At 33.3% G+C, this 26,177-nt stretch overlaps 1 pseudogene; it reads left to right on the forward strand.

Moving 5' to 3' along the window:
- Nucleotides 1-7,949: 7,949 nt before the first annotated feature.
- On the forward strand, nt 7,950-11,536 carry LOC120133208 (annotated as a pseudogene).
- The last annotated feature ends 14,641 nt before the right edge of the window (nt 11,537-26,177 follow it).

Consider the following 26,177-nt stretch of genomic DNA (forward strand, 5'->3'; position numbering starts at 1 on the left):
GGGACTTATTAACTTAGGTGATTTTTAAATGCAAACATTGTATTATGTGTATTTTATGTGTGAATGCATACATTTTCAGTTAGACATTCATTAGTAACTTGAGTTTGAACATTGCTATGATCTGTTCAGTTGTTATCATGTTGGGATTTTCTCTTGTGTTTGATTGCTTGGATAGTTGTTCTCTTGCTTCTTCAAGTGTCCTTAGCTTGTATTTATAGCTTGGAATGTGTTTGATGTTGTATATACCTTGATGTTGTATGTTGCGATCAACGCGAAAGTCAAATTCGCAACGCGAAATAAGCGTTGCGATAGTTAAATCCGCAACGCGAAAGAGAAATTCGTAATGCGATAGTCAAATTCGCAACGCGAAATCGCAAACCGAATTTGACTTTCGCGTTGCGAATTTACCTTCAACATGTCTTTTTTACCTTCAACATAATGCAGATTGAAAATTAAACAACAAATCAATTAAACATTGTTGTGGGTACATTATTTGAACATTGTTATGGGTACATTATTTGGAAAAATAATGTTCCGGACTTCGTTAGAAATAACCCTTTTTCATCGGATTAATTTTGTTTTTGTGGGTAAATTATTCGAACATTGTTATGTATAAATTTGTTGTGTATGTATGTTTTGGTTTGATTATATTATATGTATATTTTCATTCAGATGAGATGGTTTGTGTATAACAAAACAATATATCTCTTTATGTGAGTACTTTATTCCAACCATGTGACAAGTGTGACAACCCCATCAACTCACAACTCAGCTTTGAACTCAATCAATATTGTCTTTTAGCTTGATGGTTCATAAAGCATGATACTTGAACAATATGAATCAATTATGCAATTTCTATGTTCAATTTAACACTGCATTTCAAATTCATTTCATATGTAATTGGAGTTTGAATTTAAATTTCAATTTGAGTTTGAATTTCAATATAAATTTCGGCTCCACTATAAATATTAGCCCAAGCCAAAATGCATGTTATCATTGATTATTCCTAATTTCCATTGTTTTTTTTTTCAACTTTAAACGCGAGGGAAATCCCGACCATCGTATTTTTTGGTCAACTTTAAAGCGTCAGAAACGTTTCGGGCGTATGATATGGGTGGTATACGAGAAATACAACAAATGGCAACTAAAAATCCCGATATTTGAGGGCTACAACTTGTAATAATAGCAAAAATAATAAGTCTGAAATGCTTCTGAGTACCACCCAAATCATAAGTCTTAAATGCTTCCGATGCTCATTAAAATCCAAAGCTCATATGGTGCCAAGCAAAAGGAAATCCAAATCTCATATGGTGCAAAGCAAAAGGAAATCAAAATCTAAAACTTGAGTTTGAACATTGATATGATCTATTCAGTTGTTATCATGTTGGGATTTTCTCTTGTGTTTGATTTTTTGGATGGTTATTCTCTTGCGTCTTCAAGTGTCCTTAGCTTGTATTTATAGCTTGGAATGTGTTTGATGTTGTATATACCTTGATGTTGTATGTTGCGATCAACGCGAAAGTTAAATTCGCAACGCGAAATAAGCGTTGCGATAGTCAAATTCGCAACGCGAAAGTCAAATTCGCAAACCGAAAATCGCGTTGCGAATTTGACTATCGCAACGCTTATTTCGCGTTGCGAATTTGTACCTTCAACAGGTCTTTTTTACCTTCAAACATAATGCAGATTGAATTTTTTAGAAACAATAAATCAACTTTTACAGATCAATTAAACAAGCAAAAAAATAATTCTTATTTACAAATCAAATTAAACAAATCAACTTTTACAAATCAATTAATCAAAAAATGAATCTTATTTCCTCATCAATTAAACAAATCAACTTTCAATGTAAAATTCAATTAAACAAAGAAAAAAAGTGTACCCCATACTGTTGTTTATGCACAAATACATTTCACGCAGCTCACTTCAGGATTAACCTGCAGAAACCAAACATTTGCTCAAACAACACTTTCTATACATCTAAAACCAACAAACAGCAAGTTACTGAATTCTAGTTACTTAACCAAATATTTTCAAACCAATTAAAGAGTATATGTGTTAACAACACTTGCTCAATCTTACCAATTGTTTATGTTAACAATCCCCTTTGGCTCCCTACGTTTGTTGTGGCGCAGTCTCGTCTCTGATCATTTTAATTTTGATATTCTTTGGCTTCTTGTTTCCAGAATTTGTCCAATAATCAAGCGCCTTCAAGTATTTAGCCAAATGATTGCTCCATCCCTTTGTAATAATATCTCTCAAATCAGACAATGGTATGTAATTCAACATGCTGTCATATACCATTATCTTCAGAGATGGGAGCTGAAGCTCGACGAGAAGCCAATGACGACGTTCCAAAATAGGGATAAACACCTGCAATCATAAATAATTGCGAACATCAAATAAAATTTATGTAAACCTTTAAAATATTCAAAAAATTAAATACTAACCCTATCGACCTCCTACCACGTAGGCTAAAGTTTAGCTTTTCCATTAGCCGACTTATGTGAAGCATCTCTCTGATCTTTCAAGTGAGCTACGTGAAAAGACGTCGGCATAATAGTCCATCGAGTATTTTTTATTTTCTTCAATTTCCTTATTGTTAGAAGACGTGACACTCATGCATCAATATGTTGTTTTATAAAAAAATACATATATTAGTGAATTTATTAATAAATTTAAAAAAAATTAATCAAAATGCAATATAAGAAAAATATAAGACTTATCACCCCTTCGAGGTAGCCATTATCTTCAAACCCTAATAAAATACCCCACCAAGACCAATCAAGAAACAAATGATATGCATCGTCGATTTGGCATAGGTCAGAATAACACCCCTTGCTCTGCTCATGTAGATAAAAATCAACTGCGGTCTTAGCCCAAAGGGTATTATCCGTAATTGTTTTCGGTAGTGTTTCCCTCTCCTGCTGAGGAATGGTACTGGCCGGTAACACATACGAAAGCCAACTCGCATCCATCATATCGAGCACGGGAGGGGGTTTATCAATATGTCGAAATATAACGCCATGTGAATCGGGCTCTTGAACGGTGGGCGGGACCACTTGAATGATGACAAGGGCCTCTTGAACGGTGGGAGGGGCTTCTTCGATAATGAAAGGGGCCTCTTGAACGATAGGAGGCGCCTCTTGAATGATGATAGGTGCATCGGGCTTATTCTTACGGAGTCTTGGCACTAGTGGGGTGAACGAAGACGTAATGACACGTGCACGACGTCTGATGCGTGAACCCCGTCGTGCAAGAAAAATCCGACGTAAAACATCTACCTTATCAGGCCGCTGAAAATAAATTAATATATAAATAAGTAAATAAATAAATAAATAATGCCGAAAAAAAGTTATTTGTATTTTTAGTATAATATTAAACAAATTTACCTCATTGCGTAGAGTATTAACCTCATTCTGCAACAATGAAATAATCCCGCGTAGAGCGGAAACCTCATCACGTAAGGTAGATATCTCACCGTGTAGCGCACCATTGTCATCGCGTAAAAAATCCACCTCACCACGTAAAGATCGAACCTCATCACGCCATACACCATTATCTTCACGTAAAGTACCGACCTCATGACGCAAAGCACCGACCTCATCATATAATTCCCCTAACTCATCCCGTGGAGGTGGAGAACAGGGAGATAAATGCCGTGGCCTCTTTTCCGGTCACCTATCATGAGGTGATGGTGGCGAAGAGGCTCGATTATGTGATGGAATAGGTGATGGTAGAGGTGGAGAAGAGGCTCGATCAGGTGATGGCTCCGGGTGTCGAGCTGTAGAATCGGCCCGATCAGGTGATGGCTCTCGAGGTGGGGGTGCTCATCATCCGTCCCATCAAAAAACCGCTTACTAGCTTGCCACCAATCAGTGGCAAGCTCAGCCTCTGTAATGGATAGTTGGCCACCTAACAATATAAAAGCTCAAACAAAGTTAAACTTGTACTAGTAATAACTTGTTTATATGGTATTATTTGTGTGTTAACTTACATCATTCATCGTCGTATATGGAAGTAACTATTCCCAATCCAACATGCGGATCCTCTTCCAGGTAATAGCCCTAGGAATATCATTTGATCTTTTTATCGCATATGTCTGTATGCTGAGGAAAGCCTCAAATATCCAAATCTACAAACAATATAATACACAAACATTAGTAATTGTTAAATAATTAATTATAATTTTGGAAACATTATAATATAGAAATTCTTACCTTAAAGGCCCAAGTAAAGCCTGTCAAAGTGTATTTAGAACCATCGCCCCACAAACTTTTTCGGTCCTCAAAGGCAGACGACAACTTCTTCCAGGTAGCTTTCCATAGATATGAACCCAACGGAAACATGTTCCATGCATTTAGGTCCTCTACCAATAATATTAGGTCCTCGTAGATTGGTTGTATGCCCTCTTTGCCTAAAAAGTCGGCATGCAAAAGTAATAAATGGCATACTCGGACAACATCAAGGTCATCCATCCGAGTAAAACTATCTTTATCAAATAATCTCTTCAAGTCGTTGACGTGTATACTCGGCTTCGACTTTGCCAGCTCAGGAAAAACCCGATATAACCATGATGGGCGGGCGATATGACTAGTGTACCGACCTACATCATCGTGTCTAAAGCGTAGACCGGTGATTAAGGAAAACTCCTCCCGCCCAAAACAAGTATACGCCAGTGCCGGAGGAAAATGAAACCATATTTCCTCATCACCACGTTGTACCCCCTCGGGTAGATCGTTAGTCATGGTCTGAAGAAATAAATGTGTCAACATAGCATCTCCACCCTTATGTTGCACTTTCAGCCATGGCCCGATGCAAGTATCCTCAAACAATTTTCTTTGTAGAGGTGTAAGCGTCGACGCAATTTTAATGGCTATGCTTAATTTATTCCTTAAGGTCAATGCAACCGAAAAAAATTTCTACAAAAACAATAAACATACCAAGTTAGATATACCAAAAACTAAAAATTATACACTATAAACAAACATGATATTAAACAGTGAAAACAAAGCCAAATATGTTTCAAACTAGCACGGTATTCACCCAAGTCATTATTCCATCATAGTTCACAAAATGCATCAGATAACATTCCAGAAGTAAGCACTTATATAAACATTTAAAAGGACAACATATAGGTTTAGTGCAGGTTCAAGGACAACATAAAGAGTAGTAGTTTATTCTTGAAACTTAAATTAGCAACACTGTGAAGTTAGTATTTGTCTTTGTTTTTTGGTTGAAGTAATGCAATTCATTCAAGTTTCAATTTGCAGAATAAAAGAAGTTTCTGAAACTTAAATTCGCAACGCGAAAATGAAAATCGTAACGCGAAAATGAAAATCGCAACGCGATTTTAGTTTCGCGTTGCAATTTTTGCTTTGAGATTTAGGGTTTCTTCAACAAAAAGACAAAACAAAGACAAATACTAACTTCACAAGGTTAAAGACTAAACAGTTTAGCAGTATTGGCAGTAACCGAATGAATTTAGCAATCTCAGTGAAATGGTTAATCTAATAATAATACAAAAATTTCAAAATAAAAATAAGAGATTAAAAAAACTAACCCTCGGTGGTTGATTTTCCATTTCTGACCGTGAATGGTTGTGAGGGTTGCTCTGAGAGGTGGAGATGGAGACGGATGTAGTCGTAGAGAGTGAGAGATGGAGATGAGACTGAGTTGTGCTTTAGGGTTTTAGGTTAGAGATGATTTGCGATAATATTGTTTATATTTGTGTTGCGAAATTAATATTGTGTTTCGCGTAAAAATATTTGACTTTTGCGTTGTGAATTTGACTATCGTGTTGCAAATTTGACTTCTGTGTTGCGATTTACAAATTCGTGTTGCAAATTTGACTTTCGCGTTGAGAATTTAACTATCGCATTGCGAATTTAGAAAATCGCAACGCGAATTTGGAAAATCGCAATGCGATTTACATATTCGCGTTGTGAAATTGGAAACTGGGTTGCGAAATTGGAATTCGCGTTGCGAATTTGTTGGTCATTTTGGCAAATCCAAAAAAAGTTGGTTAAATTCGTATATTATAAGGCATTTTTGATTACTGAGGTTATTTTCTCAATATATTAATTGATTTGATTTGATAAAATTAGATGTTATTTTTTTTAGATGAGAGAATCTTGTTGATTTGGGTAAATCTTAACTGTTGATGTAAACGATCGAGATCATTGGATGTAAGAAGACTGAACTATAAATAGAGGTCTTTTTCATCCCATTAGACAGAAAAAGAAAATAATAGAGAAAGGAGAAGGGAAAAAAAAGAGAATATATTAGAGGGAAAAAAAGGGAAAAAAGAAAGTAAAAGAGATTCTAACATTATAATCTAGAAATACAAGCAATAAAAGAAGAATTTTTATTTAAATGTATCTTTTATTTTATTCTATTTTTTATTTCAATCAATGTCGACCTTTATTTAAAAAAAGGTTCTATCGGAAGAGAAAAAATTGAGGAAAAGGAAAATGCATGCATATATATATATATATTTTAAATCTATCAACCATTGAAGTTTCTCAAAGAAAATCGATTTTTTCTCTTTTAATTCTCATCTATTTTATTTTATCTTTTTATATTATGTATATTTTTATACTATTAATATTATTTATAATATGTTTATATTCATATAAATTTTTATACCATTAATATTATTTTTATATTATATATATTATTTACAAATTAATTTTTCTTTATATATATTTTCTCATGTTTATATTATATATACATTATATCTTTATATTTAATTATAATGCTATATGTATGTATTTTTATGTTTAATTTTATATTTAACTTTATTTACCTTTTTTTAGTTCCTTTCCTATAAACTTTCTTTATATTTTTGTTATTTTTATTATTTTTTAAATTTGAATATTTATTAGTTTATTTTATTATTTTAATATTTTTGATATTTATATCTTTTTACATTATTGTTCGTATCTTTTAGATCTACAATTTATATTTATACTTTTAATTATTTGGGTATTCTCTTTATGCCTTTAATTTCGATTATTTGCATTATGATCCTAACTTTAAATTAAATTGATTATTTAATATGATTCTTTAACTTTTTAATTAATTTTCTATGAAGTCTATTGATTGATTGCATGACATTTTATTTAATTGATAAGCATGATTGTCTCATTTGCATCACTTGATATCTTTTCATAATTAATTAAAAGGTAATGTTTATTTTATTCTAAATTATCGAAGATGGTTGTCCTAACCCACATGGTAGTCCGATTTTGGTAATTTTAACATCTTAAAATTAATCATTCTCACATTTAGATTTATAAAAAACGAGTCTCTCGATCCTATTTGGTGGTTTAGTTATGATATTTATAAGTATTTGAATATTCTATATCTATCTTAAAGGCCAACAACTTTCATTAATAAAACCCTTGTTTGTTGCATAACCTTAGGAAAATAAATGCAATGTTTGATTATGATATTTATTATTTCTTTATAAAGAAAAATTGATACTCTACCTTACATTAGGTGGTGTTTCACTTTGGTTTGAAATGTTGAAATGTGAACAATTTAACTTAAAATTTTCGAGAATAAATATTGATAATTCACTGCTTTAGTTGGAAATAAGAGAGATTTCATTCTACCTTATGTTATGTGGTTAACTTTCTCCAGTTAAATGCAACTAATTGTTAACTTTTATCTACAGATTAAATAACATTGTATTTATTTAACTAAAATGGATCATTAATTAAATTAAAATTTGAATTCATAAATTTCATTACAAAGATAATAATTAATTAATTTTGTACTAATTTTTGGGCGTTGTGGGGATGCTAACCCTTTCCGACACGTAATCGACTACCGAACTTATTTTTTTAAAAAGTAGACAAAAACATTTTTTAATAAATTTTAAAAATTAAAACTTTATTAAAAATAACAAAATATTTTTGAGTGATCCAATATCCTAAACAAATATGGTACTTCAAAAATCTTATGATAACTATATGGTTTGTTTGTTTCTAGCTTGTTTGAATGAAGCATCAATTTTCTTTCCCTCTTCTGACAGGAACTTGTTTCTCTGATATCTGAGAAGTTAAATGGAGACAACACAGTTTTACAAAATATTACAAAGTCGGGGAAGAAATACTTGTATGCAGAATTGTTGTATTTTCTTAGATTTGGTTCTCTAAGGTAAAATGATCTGCCACTGCCACTGTCTTTGTGTTGTAGTGTTTATTACGGTATGATCGTAGATTATTCTCTCTATATGTTTTGTATCTTTAAAGATGACTCGAACTTTGTATAATATGAATTTCTAACAGTTGCTTTTAGTGTACTTCATAAAACATCAAAGCTACTAACCTTATCACTTGTTGCATTCATTATCTTGTTGCTTGTTTCTTTCTCTTTAGAAACAATTTTCAGTAATATTTCTATGCATCAATTTTGCTAACATATAGATGGAGAGTGATGAAAAGTTTTATATGTACTAACAGATGTATGTGCACAACTTCCTTTTAAACCATTCTCGAAGTTATATAATAATTTCTTGCTGCTGGCTTCATAACACCCTCTTTTGGCTGAAGACCTCATATCAATTAGGAATCTCTTTAAGCTGTGGTGTTTTCAAAGTTCATGAATCAAATGGCTTTTGTGTTTGTTCAGAGAAAATGAGCCTGCATGTTTCTAAAATGTGCGAGCTAAATGGCTTTAATTACCCTTCACGCCATGTATTAAGAGAAACATTTGGAACGCGAAGACATTTGAACTTTCCAAAGTTTTGGATCCCCTAAACTCTTAGACTTTGTGAAGTAGAAGATATTTAATCGTCTTGGAAAATTATGCATATGTTTTATGGGGAGTGACCGTGTAGTTTTTTTACCCTTATCATTCTTTCCCAAAGAATGATTACTCTTGTTTCATGACTTTACTTTTTCAGAAATTTAAATTCTTAATAGATATGATGCTAACAAGTAGACCATATTCCCTTGACCCATCCAGAGGTTGACTAATGCTAGATTGCTTGGCAGATACGGTACAGACTCTAATCAGCGGCTGTTAATGCGATTTTACTTGGTAGACATACTATTAGTTGTTTCCAGGTAAGGATCTGAGTGGAGTTAACTTGCACTGATGGCTGTCTAAAGTAGGATTATTGAAGAACCTATAATTGTGTCAGGTATCATCACCACTTGGCAATTGACAGAATAATGGTACCAAAAACAATACGTTATTTATCTCTGATGGTTCTTGTAATCATAAATGCTTTCTGCTAAATGTTACGTCGAAGGATAACTTGCTTTTGGGTGCAATATATGTAGCCTTTAACGTATGGTTTTTCTTTTATTAAAATCTGATCCTGTTCTCATAATACATTTAATATATTTGTTGTGAAACTTATTTGTTAATTTATCTATTTTGCAGGAAAGGTTGTTGTTATGACCAAAGCTTGTTTACTTTATATGGGGATTCCATACTGGAAGATCTGGTGATTACTTTGGCAGATGGGATAGCGAGCACTTATTTGGAGCTTATTTCTGTTGATGGCAATTTGTCCGATGAAGTGAATGATTTGGGTTTAGCCATCTGTAACTTATCTACTCGTGCACTCCAAAAGTTACGTAATGAGGTACAGTCGTTTTTCTTAGGGAATTTAGTGGTAGCACCTGTTGGTCTTCAACTCCTTATTTTCATGAACATATTTTCCACTTCTGCTTTTCTGCAAGTAAAGTATTGAGGTTCTCGTTGTGAGCTTTGATGGATGGACTGATTGAGCATATTAGGTATGTTGTCTTAGTGCAGACACTAAGCAGGCCTATACAATTGCTTATGGCAGAAATTATCAAGGGCTTTTATCTTCTTCTTTTCCTTGTTCTTGCCTCCTCTGCATGTTATTTCAAGCTCCTCGTAGATACATGATTGTAGAAGTGTTTGGCTTTTTGTCAATGAATATGTATATGATGTTCTAATTATAAAGCTAGCATGACATATTTCCAAATTTGGAACACTTCAATAGTGTCTATTTTCTTCTCTTATTTCAGATCAGTGATGAGGTGGGGAGGGAATTGTTTCTCATATTCGAAAGACTAAGAATTTCATAAAGCTTTCATGTGATTTTAGTGCATGTCATTAATGTCTATGGTTATGGAGTGAAATGGTACGGATATGTTTGGTTAATGAGATAAAAAGGATATATTTCATCAGGATTTTAAAGCATGTGCTCGTTAACAGGTGGCTTTAAACCAGTGGTTGTATCAAAATCTGGAGGTTATTGTATCAATGATGAGGATCGCTTTGACCTCTACACACTTAAGAGTCAGCTCATTGAGGAAAACGGTAGTGATTGTGCTGAAACATATAGTTGGTGGAAGAAGCTTATGCTAAGAAAATATGAAAGTGTACCTACTTCATTGCAGTATGTTGTGATAAGTAATTTCTCTGTGACTGTAAAACGCACCAAGGAATTAAGAGCCCTGACAGGGTGGTATGTTTTCCACAACCTTTCACCTATAAATAATTTTCTTTGCTTGTATCCAGTGTTATTAACAGAATTTTAGTGGATTTAGATTGTCTTGGAACAACACTGAAATTGGTTAGATACTTGGAAACAAAGAAATGCTTTATTATCTCAGATAGTGTACAATTACAGAAACTGTGAATCCAAACATGCTTTGGTGGAGTGGATTCATGGTGTGGATTCAGAAGTGATTTCATTGTTCATTAATACTTGGCCTCTTAGGGATTGATGTTTGAGGAAGTTTCATGATGTTGATTAATAAGGACAACTGCAGTAGGATGGCATGAAATAACGATTGTTTTTAGATGGTGGAAAAGGCTGTTGCCTTGATGAAAGTATACTGCCATAGTTCATGAATATAGAAATTTATCTTGCTACTGCGGTATCAGCGTGGTCATCTGCATTTCTGTACATGGATTTTATTTTAAAGCCTTAGCCCAAAGAAAAGTCTGAACTTCCTGGGGAGTTTGCACTTGTAATGGAACATTAACTTCCTCAGTTTGATCTGTTCAATCTATGCTAAGTTAATATTGAAAACCCGAGGTCTATTCCACTCTTACCAAAAATTCACAAAACGACAGTTCTTTCTAAAGTTAAGGTATGGATTTTAGGGAAAGAATATAACTAAGGTTGTTCAAATTTTTTTTACATGAATATTTAATGAATATGTAAATATAATAGTAATGATTGGTTAAATATACACAAAGATTTCTTCATTTAGAGCAGCCAACTGAATACCATGAACAGGTTTCATATATTTCTGATTAATAATGTTTATAAACTTGGATATAGGTTTTAACCAAATAGCCTCTTTGCTTATTACAGTAGATACTATTTCAGTCTGGTCCTCGAGTTCTCTGACATTAGCCTGCCCATGGTTAGAGCTGTCATCGACAAAGTTAGCAATGCCATCTCATTTTTTCTAGTTTGCTTGATTGGGAGGTCATTGGGACTCATCTATACAGGAATTAGGCAGTCCCTCAGATGGAAGTGAGATATAAATGGTACCTTATCTTTTTGTTGATCACAAATTTCTGTTTGTCATTTTCGCATGTTGTACGTCTAGAGGAATGTGATCTGTGCATTGTTACTCTGGAAAGGTTTTTTTTTTACCCTGATGCTTCTTTAAATGTTTTGGTCAATAAATTTTGAGAAGCTTATTTAGTTCTATGTTAATAACACTTTTATTGATGTGTGATTTTAAAACCAGATGGTTTCATTTCCATCTATACGCATCTATTGTGGAATTTGCCCTTTTATTTAGCTGTCTCCTCTCCTTTTCTTATGTCCGTGTGGCTTGTGGGTAGAAACCACCCCAGACTTACCGTGTGCATGTTAAGGGAGTTATGCTTGAATTTGAGAACCCAAGGATGTGTTAACCACTTTGATATGTGATTTTGGTGAAGAAACATGTTGAAAAGAAATGTAATTTAACTATATTATCCTTTTAATCACGTTATCGTTTCTTGAGTCTTGATTGATTGATTGCTTCTGATTTTACACGTGTGTTGAATTTTTTTAATGTTTATGAAGAAAATGGTGGGAACACAGGGGTTTTTACATAACTGACACCGTTTGATTATAATTTTATTTTTCTGACACCGTTTGACCAATATTTCCAGAACTAGCACCCTTTCTGCTGAGTTGGCAAAGGCGCGTCCCCGGGGGCGCGCTTTACCCGTGTTTTTCGCTGAGTTGGATGCCACGTGTGAAAGGCGCGTCCCCGGGGACGCGCCTTTGCCAACTCAGCAGACACGTATTTTATTATATAATAAATAGTTTATTTTTATTATTATTATAAATTAATAATATATTATGTAAAATGTTTCGATTATAATGTAAGAATTATCAAGTTTCGAGTATTTTTTATTTTGATTATCGATCTATTAATTTTATCAGTTAATTATTTAAATGTTATCAATCAATATAGTCATCTCATATCAATATTTAACGAAAATATTGATGCATAAGTTAATAAATTAGTATAATTACATATTTAATCTTCAAGACTTACATATTTTATAAAATTAGTCTTATTGAAAATTTAATTTAATAAATTTAATCCTCTAATCTGACTCAAAAATAACCCCCTCTTCAGCTTCCTTAATTTCTCCATCATACAAAACAACAGCAGAAAGACGACTCATTTTCAGAGAATTTGAGAATTTAGAGTTTGGGAATTTGAGAATTTGAAAGATTGTGAACTGAAGTTTGTTTTGAAAGTTTATAATACGTTGCATATAATAGTGTCTATAATCGGTTCACTATTCACATGAAGGCGCGTTCCCGGGGGCGCGCCTTCCATTATTTCGTCAGAGAATATTATCATTGCCCTATTATGTCATTCATGTCCCTCGGGGACACTAGATATATCAGTACCTATTATTTCACTATTCACATGAAGGCGCGTTCCCGGGGGCGCGCCTTCCATTATTTCGTCAGAGAATATTATCATTGCCCTATTATGTCACTCATGTCCCTCGGGGACACTAGATATATCAGTACCTATTATTTCACTATTCACATGAAGGCGCGTTCCCGGGGCGCGCCTTCCATTATTTCGTCAGAGAATATTATCATTGCCCTATTATGTCACTCATGTCCCTCGGGGACACTAGATATATCAGTACCTATTATTTCACTATTCACATGAAGGCGCGTTCCCGGGGGCGCGCCTTCCATTATTTCGTCAGAGAATATTATCATTGCCCTATTATGTCACTCATGTCCCTCGGGGACACTAGATATATCAGTACCTATTATTTCACTATTCACATGAAGGCGCGTTCCCGGGGGCGCGCCTTCCATTATTTCGTCAGAGAATATTATCATTGCCCTATTATGTCACTCATGTCCCTCGGGGACACTAGATATATCAGTACCTATTATTTCACTATTCACATAAAGGCGCGTTCCCGGGGGCTCGCCTTCCATTATTTCGTCAGAGAATATTATCATTGCCCTATTATGTCACTCATGTCCCTCGGGAAATAACTTAAATTTAACTTCTTTTGAAAGTTCAACAAGTTAAGAATAACTTAAATTAAAACGTTATGTGAAGTTTGAATAAATTAGATAAAATGTTATGGATAAATTGAATAAATGTGAAGTGATAAGTTGATTGTGACATTGAAATTGTATGGAATGAGCATTGAAATGTGACATTGAATAAATTGCCAATTCACCCCCCTCTTGGTTGATTACGTCGATCGATGAACTCAACATAAGTTGATTTTAATGTATACGTTTTAATATATATGTTAATGATAAAATCATATGTATGGATAAATTTAATTTCAATTTAAGTATTGTGAACTATAATTGGAATATAACTTTTAATTTCGAATACAATTGGAATATTAAGTTGAAATTTAATGTTAAATTTCGAATACTATAATTTATATTTTAAATTTAAATTTGAATAATATTATTTTTTTTTATTTTAAATTTCGAATAATATAATTTGTATTTTAAAAACATTTATCAAACATTTAATGTTAAATGTGAATAAAAAATAACATTAAAAAATATGTATGTAACAACCATGAAACATTTAAATAACATAACCAAATTACATAAAATTCTGAAATTTAATTATTTAAATAACATTAAATATAACTGGATCACCGATGTCGTCTTCTCGAATGAGTTCCACATGGCGGTGGTTGCCTATTTCGTGGAGGATTTCTTCGTGGAACTTGTACTTCAGTCTCCTCATCTTCACTATCATCATCAGCAGCATTTTCTTCATTTGGTGTAGATGACGCTGAAGGGGCTGAAGGGCCTGTATAAAATAACGACCCTGGAGGAGTGCTAGTAACAATCCCACCGCTCCCCGGGAACTGTAGAAACTGTGGAAACATTGGCATCGATGTATGTGATCCAGATGAAGATTGAGGTGTCTGCGGAGAAGCACCACCAGCCAAATAAGATGCATATGAAGCATATGCTGGATCATTAAACATAGTCGTATATGCACCTCCATATGGTATAAAACCCTGCGGGCTAGGCATGTAACCTGGCGGGCTAGGCATGTAACCTGGCGGGCTAGGAATGTAACCCTGCGGGCTCGGAATGTAACCCTGCGGAGATGGCATATAAACTGGTGGGCTTGGCATATGAAGTGGAGGGCTGGGCATGTACCCCTGCGGCATCGACGAATAAGGATGTTGTGGTGGGACTGATGCAGAACCGGTAGCGCCTTCTCTCCGTCCACGCGTCGGGGGACGATGATATTGAGACGGTTGACGTCTTTCTCGGCGCCTAGGAATGTTAACCCCTCGTGCTTCTGCCGAAAGTAGAAACGGCTTCCCATTTTCATTAAACCAGTCCATATAGTTATCCGTAACCATATGACCAGTTTCAGCGTAATATTGTCGATGGGCCAACAGTGTATATCGGTTCTCCCAAAGCGCAATCCAATCTCTGTGTCTCACCACCCAGTTAACATCTTTCTTTCCCCGTCTATCTATGTTATGCACGTCGTCTAAATTTCTAGGAGCTCCAGGAATATATTGCGTACAACCATACTGACGGAGCACGCGATCAACTGGATGCCACTCAATAATAGCATAACATATAAGAGGTATAACCGATATCCATACCTCTAATGACCCACTAAGGTGGGGTGGGATGCAAGCTTTCACTTCATCGCTCGCATAAGGTATCCACTGAAACTGAAATATAAATATACAATTCAAATAAATAAAATATTCTAATTATATCTAATATTTTAAATTAAAATATTAATAATTAAACAAATTTAAAAACATACCTCAGACCCAGCTTTCGTATCAATAAGTAAACGAATTTCCTCTAACCCAGTAGGTATACTTTTATGGTCCTTTCTTTTCATCGACCACCTATGAAATATAATAAACTAAATATCACCCTATTTAATTGAAAATATTTAAATCAAAATTTAGTTCGAAAATTACCTCAACAATAAGGGGAATACGTATGGTTCATTCACGATCGGGCATAAGAAAGGCATGCGGAACCACGCCCATGATTGTAGAAGCAGAAGACATCCACCGATAGCAGTTTTCTTATAATTCGTCGCCCGACACATTTCTCTAAAGAGAAATGCCAAAACTGCAGCACCCCAACTATATCTTCCAGCTTCATCAAAATCGATCAGATGCCGCAACCACATACAATGCACCTGGTTGCGAGATTTGTCGGGCATCAATATTCCTCCAATTATTCGTAGAATATATGCCCGAGCACATGCCTTTGCTTGATCCTCTGAAGCATTTTCATTTAAAACCTCAAAATTAGCTTTTAACCAAGATAAAGCTATTCTACCTCCATTAAACTCTGGCGGAGCATCTCCAAGATAATCAATGCACATTGATTGCCAATCACCATCCGCCATACCACACATCATATTTCCGTCGACGGGAAGCCCCAGATGCATAGAGACATCCTCCAATGTAATTGTTGCCTCTCCACATGGAAGGTGAAAAGTGTGTGTCTCGGGCCTCCACCTCTCAATCAGTGCAGAAATTAGGACAGGTTCGAGTTTGCAACCGCCTATAATTGTTGCAATATACCCGAACCCAGCAGAAGCCAAATATGGCAAAATACGTTCCGGTGTCGGTATACGTGGATTTTTAATAAAAGTTTCTAAAATACGATCAGCATCCTAAATAATATATTATAAAAAGTAAAATTAATATAAATTCATAATAACTTTAAAATAAAAATAAATTTAAATATTAACTTTAATTATAAAAAATTACCATATCGCTAAAATGTCTGGAGATATGATCAATATCCAATCGCAACAGCATTTCGTTTTCCATTATAACTGTAGACAAAACAATATAATTAGCAAAAAAATAATAATTCTAAATAATAATAATATATAAATATTATTTTAATAAAAAAATAATATTTACATAAATATATTAATATAAAAAATAATAACTATTTAAAAAAATACTAACATAAAAATAAATTTCTTACCACTAATAACAAATTTAAAACTCAAATAGTTGGAGAATTTGAGTTATATAAGAGAGGAGAAGATGATTTTGGTGTGAAGAATGAGTGAGGGTTGAGGGGGTTTATATAGGGGAGGAGGAGGGGTAGTTAGGAAAAACGGATGGGGGCATTTATGACATTTAATGGAAGGCGCGTCCCCGGGGATGCGCCTTCCACACGTGTCTGCTGATATGGCAAAGGCGCGTCCCCGGGGACGCGCCTTTCACACGTGGCATCCAACTCAGCGAAAACACGGGTAAAGCGCGTCCCCGGAGACGCGCCTTTGTCAACTCAACAGAAAGGGTGCTAGTTTTGGAAATATTGGTCGAACGGTGTTAGAAAAGTAAAATTAAAAATAAACGATGTCAGTCGGGAGCACAGGCATGTGAAAGTGACGGATACAGTGACTAATACTTTTGAAATGATTGACTAAAGTTAAGAGGTACATTTCAGAAGATAATATCTCTCTCTGCCCTACCATATTTACATGATAAATCTCTTTTGCTGGGAAACTTCTTATTATACATCAATCAATTCATGGTGTCCGGTCCACATTCTGGACTGTGAATTAAGCTTCCCCTACTAAGTGGTCTGTTACTGAGGAAAACTAGGGTTAGTGGGCTTTAGGGCGATGAGTTCTACTTGCTCTATCAAAGAGGAACACACTTCTGCTATGGGGTTTTGCCCTTATCATTGTTGCAGATTCGTACCTATCCATGCAACGTTTTCTTATCAATGATTTGAGATCTTACAAAATGGTCAGATATAAGGCTTTGCTTAAATGGGGTGAATAAAGGCAGTTCTCGAAATACAAAAGATTGGGTTTTGAAACTGTTTCACAATAAATTGTGTGGTGAAAACACCTTGAACGAATTGATGAGACAAAACATTAGATTATTTAAATAAGGTTAGAAGTTTAAATTTTGATATTTATAAATGAAGTAAATTGAGTTCGAAGAGTTGTCCCCATAATAAGTTTACAAAACTCGATCTGAAATAACTTATTCTCTATCCATTGGAAGTTTATTTAGAGAGAATCTTTTCATTAGGTGATAGTTTTGCCTCATTGCATGTCAATAATGCTCAATCACATCTTGACCCCTTTTTTATGGATTCTTCTCCTCTTCCTGTTTCCTTGGTCAATAATTGCCACTAAAAGTTCTCCATTATTTAGAACTTGAATGACCTTGTTGAAATTCTTTTTTTAATGCACTCTTTAATAATAGTAATAACAATAAATAAGGTGAGATATGGGGGTTGAGAGGTGAGCTCAATTTGTTGACATTATTGGTCAGAACAGTATGCCCTTGGATGTACTGATTTCTGCCATATTGTCAAGACTCAAGATGGACTGAGAGTATGGTGGGGCAAATGCTATTTGAAATTTCTATATAATTTAGTTGTTATTATATTTTTATTGATAATTTAAATTTAAATTTTTATAATTTGTTCTCTAATATAAAATCTCGTGTACGAATCAGGTTGCACACCTTTAAGTTGTTGAAATTCCTCCCTGATTTATTGGCACTGGACAGCCAACTAAAAGTAAAGTTTTAATATTCAACATCATTGACTTCTTGCATGGCAATGACATCCCATGCATCCCCCTTGATTATGGTGACGTTAATATTTCATTGCTTTTCTACCTACACTATTAACCAAAAGCAAGCAAAATATGTTGCATATGGAGAGTCGGTTTTAATTATTATTTTTGGTGTCTAAAATTGCTACTATATTCAACCAAACTTACCATGTTATAATTAGCAAATCATTTTTTTTGCCCTCTAGTTCCAAGGCTTCGCACTGATTAATCTGAATTGACCTAAGTTGCACACATAGTTTCGGTGGGTGAGTCTCCCAATGAAAATTTTCTGCATACACAAGGACTCGAACTTGAACTCGAACCTGAGATCTTGCTTAAGTGATATTAAGCTGCTTATCACTTGAAACAACATCCATTAGTATTAACAATCAATTTTGATCCATCATCAATGCTTAATGTCCTTTGCTTTGCTTTCCTATGACTGGTCTGCTCCTTTTTCACTTTTTTCCTTAGGGTTTCCCAAAATTACAAATCATAATTTTTTGTTGTTCCAGACAAAACACTGCTTTGAAAGCATTTGCCATCACTCTCTTTTAAGATTTTAGGAGATGCTTATTGCTATATAAATATAAAAACAACACAATTAAATAACATGAGTGTCAAATTTTATATAATACAAATTATTAATGTATTAAAACTTAAAGACTATCACCGGTAAGTTCTTCGTGAATGAGTTTTATAGGACAGTGATCGTTTGTTTTGCATGGGATATTTATGTATCAATCACTCTTCAACAAGATCGTCATTTTCACTGCCTCCATTATCTTTTTTGATATTATGTTTAACATTGTCATCATTAACGTGTCGTTGGCGACGAATGACTTATGAAGAATAATGAATATGAATTTAGATGATGAATAATTAAATTAATCAACTTTTAATTAATTCGTGGACTTGAATTTATAAAAATTTTTTATCTAAAACTCATATAAATAACCCCATCCTTAAAAAAAATAACCATCCAAAAACCTCTATATAATTAACCTCTTAAAGAAGAACCTTGTATATGTTATGCTTAAAAAAGTTCATCACCGTAATCCAACATCTTTCATATATACTTCCCTTTTTCTTTACATTTAGGGTTCCTCTAGAATTTCAAAACATCATTTTCAAATCACTTTTGGTGAATCTTCTTTGCTTTGTTTTTCTCAGATAATTTGGGGTTCCTTTTTCTTTTTCTCTCCCATCCTCCTTGGTGGTTCATGGATATTGAACCCATGTGGGCTCTTACTTCTTCTTCTTCTGCTTGATGTGTACATGGCAGCACTCTCAAAATCCCATGCAAAAACCCAGTTTCTCCTCACCCTTGTCTTCCTATTTCTGCTTATACTTAACACTACTGTAAACCCCATAAACCCATCATCCAGCACAAGGCGGCTCCTGTTAGATTCGTCCTCAAAATCCACTTCTTCAACCATGAAGGTCAAGCAAACTCCAAAACCCCACACTTTTTCTTCTTCTTCTTCACGTAGACAGTTTGGAACCGAAGCTCACGAAGTTCCAAGCGGTCCAAACCCTATTTCCAATAGGTAATACAAGGTTTGTTTACCTTGCTGTCGAGGATTATTGAGTTGTACGGAAAGGGTTAATGTTAATTTGGTTGGTATATGTTCATGAGTACTGTTCAGTTCCGCCATTGATATACTGCTTGTCTTCTGTGCTCTATTTACCTTGTTGTTGTCATCGTCATGATCATGGCCATTACTTCGTTTTATTATTTTTATTTGTTTCTCCTCCTTTGTTTAGAAATGTATTTTAAGTGAGATGTTATATGGGTTTTTCCCCTTCATGTGTGCAAGCTATTTGTTTAATAATTTGTAGAGATGATAAAAGTAATTGGTTTACATATTTACTTTGCGTTTCTTGAATGATTTTTTAAATGGTACGCTAATTACTTTATTTCATACGATAATTTTATTTGGACATGAATTTAATCTTATGGTTTTTCTAGTAGCCGTACAAGCACCATTTGATGCATACGGCCCAACAAAAATTACAAAAAAAAAATTAATGTGTAGATTCCGATCGTCTTTCATTTTTTTAATAGATCTTTTCTAACTTCTAATAATTTCTAATGAACTGGTTTTTTTCTTACATTTATAAATTAAATAAAGATTAAAATGAAATTAATTTTTCTTACATTTATAAATTAAATAAAGATTAAAATGAAATTAAAGAAAGATGGGCTTTGGTCCGATTTTTTATAATATAAAAAAATTTCGCTAAACTTATAGCACAAACTTTTCATTGATCTATTTTTCATCAGGATATATCATACTTTTATTTATATTTCTCTATCATAAAAGTTAGATTTTTTTTTATTAAAAATAGACACGACAATTAATAAAATTCACATAATAATAAATTTAATCAAACTTTTCACGTTATTATAATTTAATCTTAATTTTAAGAAAGTAACGTCCAACAATTTAATATTCTACCAATTTAATTCTTTTAAGCAGAATTTGAGCTCTCATCTCCTTGAATTTTTGTCAATGACTTAAATTGCCTTCCAACTCCACGATTTATTCTACTTAACAACAACTGCATTGTTCTTCTATGTTCATCCCTTTCAAGCTTTAAATCCAAACCACCAAATATCGACCTTGAAACCACCCTTGCATACCTTTCAAAAGCTTGCTAATTAGCTGACAAAACATCAGCTCTTTTTCAAACTTTTTTTTTGCAGCATGTTCCAACAATTGAAGCTGTGAAAACAACCCTTTAACCATGCTATATATTCAAAACCAAGCGAACTCGATAGTAATGAGATTTGTTGTTATTCTTTAAGGTTTCAAGTTCTAGCATGGAGCATGCCAAGAGAACGAACGTTCATTGTCAAATGATTGAAAATTATCTTTGAACAAATATTGACAATTAAAAAATATCTTTGAACAAATATAATATTATATTCATCTCATATTTATTAAAAAAAAGTTGTCCATCATATTTATATGGTTGTTTTTAAACTAACATTTACAGAATGTATATGTATTATATACAAATCAAACTATCTCAATGGCTAAAGGAATAATTATTAGTTCTAAAAGTTTTGAGTTCAAACACCAATAATTATAGGGTATTTAAATATTCATAATTAATATAAGGGTAAAGTATAGTAATGGTCACTGAACATTTCTGAAGCTTGCATTTAGGTTCCCCAACTTTTAAAACTTGCAATACAGTCCCCCGACATTTATTCTGTTTGCAATATGGTCCCCCAACTTAAATCACTGTTAGAAAATTAGGGTAAATTATATAAACGGTCATTGAACTTTTCAGGCACTTGAATTTAGGTCCCCAACTTTTAAAACTTGCAAAACAGTCCCCCAATAATTTTATTTTCTTATTAAATATAGATGTATAGAAAATATAAATGATTCAATTTATATTTAAATGTATGAATCATTTATATTTTTGATATATTTTATTTTTCTTGTATAAACTAGTATTTAAAATATGTTTATATTTAATCAAAATATTTCAATATACGAATAAAAATATATATAAATGTATATTTATATTTAGATGTATAAATAAAAATATATATTCATATATTAATGTATGAATCATTTATTTTTTGAATATTTTATTTTTAATAAGAAATTAAAATTATTAATTATATTAGAAATACTCAACTTAAGATTATATATAATCATGAATTATAATATGAAAAATATAATTATTAAATTTAGTTTAAAAATATAAATCTTAAATTTATTCTTTTAAAATATTGTATCAACTAATATTTAAAAAATATATTAAATCTATCAAACAATTTATCAAATATAATATTTTTTATTGTAAAAAATATATAATATTTTCCCATCATTTATTGCTTTCAAATTTTTTGCCGAAGTTCAAATCTCATTATTTCCATTTTCCATTATATTCTTTTTTTTCTGGCATTGGTCATACTATTAGTATATGTATTATTGTATATCTCTTAACACAAACGATGGTGTTAGCTTAGTGGCTCCACCCTGTATCTTTCATTTGCGTGACTCAGGTTTGAGTTTGCCCAAGACCCAAATTTTAGTTCTTTGTAACTTAATTTTCTTCTAATTAGGTGGTGACATGTGTCACCAATAACATATATCATGATCATGTGTTAGCACATGTCAGATCCTGGTTAAATGATTAATTTATTAAATTTTATTTAATTTAGGACCAAATTGATAGCATATATAAATAATTAGGTGGTGACATGTGTCACCAATGACACGTGTCATGATCATGTGCTAACACATGTCAGATCCTAATTAAATGATTAATTTATTAAATTCTATTTAATTTAGGACCAAATTGATTATATAAATAATAAAGACTGAATGTATAATAATGTCAATTCCTTTTAACTGCCACTTCATCATTTGTATCAATTGGTAACGACTAGTGGCTTAGTTGAAACAGTTAAATAATTATGTTGTATGATTGATAAATTTAAAAGATCGATGACAAAAGTAAAAAGGGCTAGATAGTTAAGTTGTCAACCTAGTAGTTTACACTTTTATTTATACGTCAAAATAACATTTTATAAATTTAAAATTCGAATTATTTTCAACCTCTTCTATATCCTAACTACTTTTTTTAATTAAAAAATTTCTTCAACAGATAAGAATTATACTATTATATTTATATAAAATATACGTATCACATGAAATAAGATGAAATTAAATAATAATAAATCTGACATAATTGAATTTAATTGAATTATTTTGGAATTTAGGATTTAGAATGAAATTGAATTACTTTGGAAATTGGAGTTTAGAATGAAATTGAGGACTGTTTTGTAAGTTTTAAAAGTTGGGGGACCTAAATTCAAGTGTCTGAAAAGTTTAATAACCTTTTATATAATTTACCCTAATTTCTAACGGTGGTTTAAGTTGGGGACCATATTGCAAACGGAATAAATATTGGGGGACTGTATTATAAGTTTTAAAAGTTGGGGGACCTAAATGCAAGCTTCAAAAATATTCAGTGACCATTACTATACTTTACCCTTAATATAATTATCTAAACAGACATGATATTTTTAATTATTTCATTCTATTTGAAAAATTACTATAACAATGTAATTATTTGAATAAATTTCCTTTTATTTGATGATGTTATCTACATATTAAATGGAGTGGAGGGTGCATGCCGCATGGTTTCCCTTCCTTTATATGGAGGAAACTGATGGGTAGAAAATGGCAGCAGTGTCAAATCAGTCAATAGCAGATGACAGAAACATCTATTGTTTTTGTCTGTAAAAAGTTATTTGGTGAATGATTTTGAACTTTTGCTTTTGTTTTCCCCAACGCATAATCCCACAAAGTCATGAATTCCTAATTATTTCCTTATCATTTTCCTGTTGAATTTAATATTACTGCCATCGTATTCTTTCTCATTCACCTACTCATTATGTTATTCCCCCAAATATCTTGGTTTAGTTCAACGTAAAATTTCGAAATAAAAACATCATGTTATTTCTTCTAATAATGGCATGAATAAAGATGTTGCGCTTGAGTTGATACGGAAAAGGTTTATACAAAGTTGAGTGTTTTTTCTTAAGGAAAGCTACGTTGAAGTTTGGTTTCTGTTTTTGATTGGGTTAACCTCATCATGAGATGTGTGGAGTCTATTTTCTTTTCTATTCGTGTGAATGGTGAACTGATGCATGAGTTTCGACCTGGTAGGGGTTAAGACTAGGGATCCTTTATCTATTTCCTTATTTCTCTTTTGCACTTAGGATTGTCTGCTATGCTTCATCGATTATAGAGTCAAAGGAAGATTCGAGGTATCAGTGTTAGTCAAAATGGGCCAAAATTTACTCATTTGGTTTTTTGGAGGTGACAACATTATATTCCTTAAAAATGCCATCCATGAAGTTGCACAAATTAGAGATGTTTTGCGTATTTATGAGTCTTCTTCAAGTCAAAAAATCAATCTTGGGAAGTCAATCTTATACTTTAGTCCCAGTACAACTCACTCTTGTCGCTGACAAATTTCGACTATTTTGGGTATTTGAGAGGTGGATGATCTTTAGTATTACCTTGGTATGCCTCTTTTATATAGGCAAAAACAAGACCAATACTTTTATGTATCTCAAAGAAAGAGTGCATAATAAGATTGATGGCAGGACAAATTAGCTTCTCTCTTATAATGGTTGGGAGATATTCCTTAAAACTGTGGTCCAAGCTCTCCTTTAGCATGCAATGTCGTGTTACCTTTTGCCTGATTGTCTGGTACAAGATATGGTTAATGCTATGCACCGTTACTGGTGGCCTGGTAATATGAATAAGTGAGGTGGCCTTTGGTTGTGTGGAAGACTATATGCAAACCTAAACGTAAAGGTGGACTAGGCTTTGGGGACTTGCATAGCTTCAACATGGCTCTTTTGGGTAAGCAGTTGTGGCGGTTTATCAAAGAGCAAGAGAGTTTGGTTGCATGCACGTGTATTTCGTGCAAAATATTTTCCAAATGGGGAGATCTTGAATGCTACTTTGAAAGATAAGAGCTCTTTTGGATGGAAAAGGTTGCATCGTACTTTGCAAGCGGGACATGGGGTCTGTTTTAGAAAATTAGAGCTGGTAGTCGTGCAAGGGTTCATAGCGATAAGTGGGGAGACACTAAAGCATTTTCATTATCAGGGATTTATATGGTTTCAAATGTTAATCTATTTATTATTATGAGTTTATGATTCGTGTGACTAATTTGTGGAATGAACCTTTGATTCGCAGAATATTCATTGACGAGGATGCTATGCAGTTCTTAATGTCCCTATTGCACCATGTAACGAGGATGTGATTGTTTGGGGCAGCCTTGATTCTGGGATACATTCAGTGTATTCGGGATATTGGTGGTTGAAACGAACAGTCCATAACAATGAACGTAAGTCAAAGGTGTGGTTAATTATTGCCTTCATACAAGTACTTTTGAAGATTCAAATTTTTTTCTTGGCGAGCAGCTCGGAATGCTTTGCATGTGAGGAATCTCCTCAAAGATGTTGGTTTATCTGATGGAATTTGTATGGTGTGTTCACTGTCAGAGGAAACGACATTACATGCCATCCGTAATTTTCCAAGGACTTTAGAGGTCCTTAGTCTTGTCGAAATCCATGGTCGTCTTTACCTTAGTCCTACAAATAATTCCTTGATGTGGATGGAGAAATCTTTCTCAATCCTTGGACGTGATTTATTTATTGGTTTTTGGTTATATTGTGGAATATTTAAATAATCGAAATTCTTTTGTTCACAATGATAGGTTACAACCACCTTGGATCTTAGTTACAAATGCGAAGATTTTACATCAAGAGTATTTGAAAGTGATTACTAAGGAGAAGATGAAACATCGTCCGAACGTTAAGGTGGTTGATCGAGTGGGCTCAAGCTCAAATGCGGATTGTGCTAGATGATTAGCTCCTGTTGCGGGGGTGATTAAGATAAATACCGACGTAGCCTATGATGGTGCTCAAAGAATGACAGTTGTTGGTGTTATAACCTGTGACCAAAGTGGCCAAGTGTGTGATGGCTAGGCTTAACCCTCTGTTGGTTGCAATGAAGCTGGGTTTACAGAGTTCCATGCACTAATTGCTGGCTTGAGATTCGTTTGTGATGAAACTTACTCAATGACACTCATTCACATGATTACAAGAGATTCTTCTGATATTTCAACTCTTAGTATATTTGTGCAAGAGGCTAGGACGATTTTCTGGGCTCATTCCCAATTTCATATTACTTTTGCTAGTTGCTCTTGTAATCATGTTGCTCATAAGTTAGCTAATTGAGCTCTTAGAACTAGTGGCTTTTGTTCTTTGATTCAGTTTGTCCCGATATCATTGCTCATGACGTTCAAAGTTATGTACTTGATATTTGGTTTATGGTAGTTGTACACTCTTTTCCCCCTTATTAGGTTTAGAAATGGTTTTTAATGAGACCATTCATGGTTATGCTAAAAAATCTATAGTATATATAAACGTACAATATTAGCTAAAATAATTAAATATTTGTCAAAATAATTAATTAGTTCTTATTTTTTTAAGCATTTTGATGACAATTTTTATTTTGGGACGAAAAATCCTTTCATTAAGAGAAAATAATCTCATTGACA

The sequence above is a fragment of the Hibiscus syriacus genome, unplaced genomic scaffold (assembly GCF_006381635.1).
Source record: "Hibiscus syriacus cultivar Baekdansim isolate YM2019G1 unplaced genomic scaffold, ASM638163v2 tig00110577_pilon, whole genome shotgun sequence".
Taxonomy (NCBI): Eukaryota; Viridiplantae; Streptophyta; class Magnoliopsida; order Malvales; family Malvaceae; genus Hibiscus; species Hibiscus syriacus.